Raw genomic sequence first — 6000 nt, 5'->3', positions numbered from 1 at the left:
AGAAGGTGAGGGTAGACTCTGTACAAAGAGTCTCCACATTAATGCCTAATTAATGTCTGTCTCCCCATTAATGTCTAATTCATTATTCATGTCCGTCTCATCCACCTGAAGCTGTCATAACTTTTCTTGTTTTCTGACATGAAATGTGACAATGTTGTCTTGCAGGGCATACTTTTGTTATCTGTTCCTACTTTTACTTCACAACATTTCAAAGGGAAATGGAATACTTTTTATACTTTGGAGCCTTTTTAGCTGATTATACTTTTGCATTCTCTCTGCTTAAATAAGGTTTTAAATGCAGGACTTTCAGTTGCAATTGAGCATGTTCACATTGTTGAACAGGTGCTTTTTCTTAAGTAAAGGATCTGAATACTTCTTCCATAACTGGTTCCTTCATTGTACAGGAAGTGGTGAGAACCTCTTGTCCTTCTGAGGGGAACAAAAAAAGATAGCGTAGTATCGTCTTTGCCACCACAGTCTATGTCACCTGACTCGATGCTAAACAAAAAGGCTACCATACTCTCGCGCAACGCTGCATTCTTCCACCTCTGCATCCAATCTAAAAAAATCCCCACACATCAAAAGAAATACCCTTCTGCCTGCACAAAGTGAAGGTTATTTCTCCGAAGCTTCAGTATCTCTTTTCAGAGACAGAGCAGGTATTCAGCTGCAGTTCTCCGTGTGCCATCCAAAGCCGTCCACTGATGTGGATTAGCGGTTCGCAGCACTTTGACTCTCCCTACCACAGGATTCCAAACGCAGCTGGTTTTTATAGCTGGTCAGCACAACCTGCGCCGGGCCACGCTCAGTCTTCTCCGTCTTCATCCAGCCCTCCTCAAAGACCCTGTTTCTTCAGCACTGTAGTCTCTTTCTCTTGTGGTATTTGCTTTTGAATGTAAATCCTCAATCCTCCCATCTTTTCTCTCTCTCCACCTTTTCCTCTTTTCTTTGTATTTGTCCATCCATCCTTCTGTCTTCTCTCCCTGTGAACCTCTCCTCCCCTGCGTTACTGCCAGCCGTCCAAATCTTTTGCACCCGGTGTCACCTGCTTTGTAATCTGATTACTTCACGGTGGAATTAGTATGTATATTTAATGCAGTTTTTTTCTTTTCTCCTCTGTGTCTTTTATTCTTTTTAAATCTTGATGACTGATGCGGGGAGGAACGGAGATGGGGTGGGGTTGCTCTTCTTGCATGTCTGGCGGATATGCCAGGGCCATGCTAATAAATGACAGCTGATTTATGCGTCTGTATTCTTTTATTTATAAAAAAATAGCAAGCGGGCTGATTTCTGATATTAATAATACAAGTGGATCCACTTTGATTAGGCTTCTGTGGAGAGCTGTGCATATTCAGCATTACAATTAAAGCCTCTGATGTGAAATAGGAATGACACGCTAATGAAGCGAGCTAGCGAGCCTGAACCGCGACTGTCCAACAGCATTACGGCCCATCTCGGATGAAGAGTAATTATACGAGGAACACTGAAATGTCATTAAAAATCTTCAGTAAGTGATTTAACCCACCATTCCTCACTAATGCTAGATATTTCTTTTTTTCTTTACCACCTCCCACAACCCCCACATGATCAACTCCCAAGGTTTTTCCTTTTTTGAAAAAAAAAAAAAAAAAAAGTCTTTCTTTTCCATGAGGCCAAGTCCAAACTTCTCCTTCAGAAGTTCCACAAACAAAAAAAGGGCACCAGACTCCTTAAACACAAACATATTGAGATTTGAGACAAAGACATACAATTGCATTGTCCTAATTTAATTGCAGAACTCAGTGGTGCCGGTGGTGGTAGGTAATTGAAATCATTCCATTATAAATTCCATTATGAATTGGTGATTAAGGCCAGAGGTGATTACCATGGATTAAAGATGTTAGTTGGGATTTTTTTTTCCAGCATAACCTCTTCAGCCACCTGCACGCTATCCACCTCAAACAGCTTGATTTATCTCAACCAACATGTAAGAGAAGAAAGCAATACGAGAGAGAGATATAATGTGTGAAAAAGAGGGGGAACACGGGCGATAAAGGCGAAGAGTGTGTTTGAGGGGAGTGTTGTTTCTAAGAGGATTTAGTTAATCTGATTCTACCCCTTCATTCTTGTTTGATGGGCTCATCTTCGCAGGAAAAAGCAGCCTAGAAGGGTTGTTTTTGTTGTTGCTAAAGCATGAAGAAAACAAATAATGAGCTATATCATGTTACCATATCATATTCATTAGAGCTATTGTCAAACCTGTCTCTGTGCTTGTGTGGGTGAGAGTGTGTGTGAGACAGGGGGGGACAGAGAACCTGATAGGATGTGTGTATGTGTGTGTGTGTGTGTGTGTGTGTGTGTGTGTGTGTGTGTGTGTGTGTGGTAGATAATGCCACAGGCAAGAATTCATGAATATCAGCAGTTTCTCACCATTTTGTTGGGTTAATCCCTTGTTTCAGTTGGAGAAATAGGCATGTCTCTTGCATACATTACACCGGCGCCTGCACATCACATCCACACAAAGTGAAAAGTACATTTACGTCAGGTGTCTCTGATGTAATGATGAGTGAAGTTTTATGTATCGAGGTCACAGCTTTTTTTGTCTATCTCAGCAGCTCCTTAGACAGAGTGGAAAATCAGACTTGTGGCGGTGGGGCAGCTGAGTTTGGATTCGGGTTTACACTAAAACAAAGTGACCAGTGGAAAACACAACACTGGAACAAGCATGAAAGAAGTCTGACCTCATGGGAATTTTTTGTTCTCATTTGAAAGTAGTGTCCTTGCCTTCTGATTTGAGTGAACATTTGCTGACTGTGAGGATGGCTTTTACATGAAAGCAGGCAAAAACATGACTTACTCAAACCACAAAAAGTGGACCAAAAACTCCACCGCTGCTGATGAGGCAAACACGTGACAACCTCTGATGGCATCTGATAAGGAGCACAGCGCCTTGTGGCACCCAACCAGGCACCGGCTGGGCGGCTATAGGAGCTGGGTGGGGTGAGGAGCAGGCACACGAGTCCCCTCGCCCACCACCGAACCGAGCATCATGCCTCCGAGCTATGCAATTATTTTTGCGCTGTGTCCAATATCAACTTGAGAGCAATGCAAATTATTTAAGACGCGCTTTTCAGGGCTCGCAATTATAATAATGATGATCTCAATTAGCGTTGCCATTGCCTCGGACTATTTAGCAGGCAATTTTGCAGCCTGGGGGCGAGGGTCTTCTAGGGAGCTGACATGCATCGTCAGGTCAGAAGGGGTGGAGAGAGGAAGAAAGAGACAGAGAGAGAGTCAGTGCCCTTAATCAATAAACTGTAAGACCGTGAGATATTTACCACCCAATCCCACAAGGCAACGGTACATAAATTGACCTAATTGGTCAGTGTTGGAGATGAAATGAATGATGCCAGGATGCACTGTCTGACTCAAAGGGCAGGCTGTACAGTACAGCATTTGGCTTCTTACCATTGTACTGAGATAAACTGAGATGTAACTCATGTCAAAGAGGTTCCAGGAATAGTGACAAACGTGCTCATGTCCTTATTCCCAAGAGTCTGACGAGAAAATTAATAGCAGTCTCTTGCCTGTACGGTAAATATGAAGCTACGACCAGCAGCCAGTTAGCTTAGTGTAGCATAAAGGCTGGAAACAAGGGGAAACAGCTAGCCTCGCATCTTCCAAAGGCAAGACAATAGACCCACAAGCAGCTCTTAAACTCATTTATTAACATGTTCTGTGTGTTTTTTAACCTTCGGACTGAGTCAATCTTGGTGTTTTCCTGTGTTTCCAGTCTTTATGCGAAGCTAAGCTAAGTCTCCTAGCCGTAGCTTCATATTTAACCTTACAGACATGAGTGTGGTATCAATCTTCTCATCTATCTGACGACAGGTTTCATTTCTATTTATTTGTGAAGTATTAGTAGTAGTTCCAGTCTTAAAGTGGGCCTACAGTCATTATTCAAGTGCCTGGCTAATGCTCGAAGTCCTGTGTGCTCTTAGTTTTTGGGCAGCACACACACAACTGTTCTGATTGGTCAATTTAAAACCATGATTACTACTGTTGAACTACTGTCTCAACAAGAAAGTTAACAAGCAAATTTCCCCCAAATTCAAACTGTTGCTGTAAAGCTTTCCGAAACGTAAATCCAATTTCATTGCATTCTCTGTTTCCCAGCCTCTCATGTAGTGTACTGCACTGCCACTGTATATTAGAGGGACTTCTTTCCCCCCACCATTCATGTGGAAAAGACTTGCACCACCAGCTACCCTTTCTTTTATTCATCGTACTGTAAATAACTCCACTTTATGAAAAGCAGCCAGTGTGACTCACGGATACCTCTCTAACCACAACCCATTATTATTTCATGGCCTTTGAAAGAAGGGTCTATAGCAGGCGCTCTCACACTTTAATGTCGGAGCTCCCTCTGATGTTGTGTAGTACACAGCGGCCCTTGTTGCACTCCGTATGCGATCCCTCACTTGAATTCACAAACACTTCCAAGTGCATAAATAGCACGGAAGACGAGTGCCTCGCGAGCTAGCTAATGCTCTGGAACGCCATTGCTGAGGAGATAACAGGAGCCTGCCATGGCTGATGCCTGGGACTGTCATCGGGGGGGAAGAGAAAGAGAAGTGTGTCTGTGTGCCTTTATGAAAGATGCTGTTGTTTTCTGACCTCTCATGGGACATCATATGGTAAGGAAAAAAGAACATGCATCAGCGTTACGACTAAATGACCAGCGGACATGATTCAAAGGGTCCCACGATGTCCCTGAGCACCCTTTGGAACGTGTAGAAGGCTCTCGGCATACAGACGAGCTAATGGGCAACCCATTGGTCATGGTAGATTCAGTTTGAATCTCAATGAGGGTGTCAGTGTGTGGCTGCTCCATGACCGACAAGGTGTGGTAGGCCTGCTGGAGTTGATTTAGCCACGCAGCCTGTCATAGCGTTTTACCAGTCAACATCCATCAATCGAGAAGGCTAAAAGGCATGTTTTTTTTCTTTTGAAGTGTCAAGAGGAAACTGCTGTCTTGAAGACGGGTGGAAAATAGAAGACGTCTGACGAAATTTCACATCATTGTTTTCTCGACACGGAGCAGAACCTTGATGGTAATAAGGCAGATATTTTTTACATGAGCATGACAACAGACTTAATAATGTGGTTTGTGCCAAAACCACTTTTGCAGTATGTAACCCAGAAATGAATCCTAGCTGGGTAATTCACTTCTTACAAAAGCCTTTCAAACAGATACACAGCAGTGCTTCCGTGTATACTGGGACATGCTTGTGGTACATGAAAGCAGTGGGCTTGAATCATACAAAGGCTAAACCCATTACAGGTCCAGAGGGGTGGGCAATACAGTGCCTTGTCCCGCTCTTCTAAACAAGACTCTAGGTGCTGCAAGCTGGAACAAAGCCTTGTAACATATACATTAAACTTTAATTGTTTTTTTCCAACCCCTTCCTTCACATCTCTGAAGCAGCAGCTCCTGAAACGTTAAAAGTGTAATGCCAGCTAGATTTTCATGGCTGTGCCTTTGTAGAATAAAAGATATATGTGTAACAGTGGAGGGAAAAAAAAATACTCTCTGATGCTGGAGGTAGACAGTTGCTTTTCAAATTCCAAGTTTTGGTCCTTTATTTTATTCAGCAGTGAAATGCCATGAATACAGAAAATAATAACGTCTGTTACAATTCTCAACCATGACCTTCTAATGTCAGAGAACCTTTAACGTATGGACACAGTACACAGTAATGAAAAGTATCAAAAAAAGTAGTTGGATCTCAATCAAAAGGAAATGAAACAAACAAAAAAAAGTCTTCACCAATTACATAAACATATGTTTGCTACAGTCCCAATTTACTGTATACATAGGGGGATCATATTCCCAATTATTAGAGAAGGATAGCAGTAGAAAGGATACATGACTCAACTGCCAGACATAATGCTTCATAAAGTATGCACAGAGGTACAAGCAATAAATACACACATTAGGTTAAGCCTTACAGCTACGCA

The sequence above is a fragment of the Chaetodon trifascialis genome, chromosome 22, assembly GCF_039877785.1.
Source record: "Chaetodon trifascialis isolate fChaTrf1 chromosome 22, fChaTrf1.hap1, whole genome shotgun sequence".
Taxonomy (NCBI): domain Eukaryota; kingdom Metazoa; phylum Chordata; class Actinopteri; order Chaetodontiformes; family Chaetodontidae; genus Chaetodon; species Chaetodon trifascialis.
Note: the sequence above shows the minus strand (reverse complement) of the source record.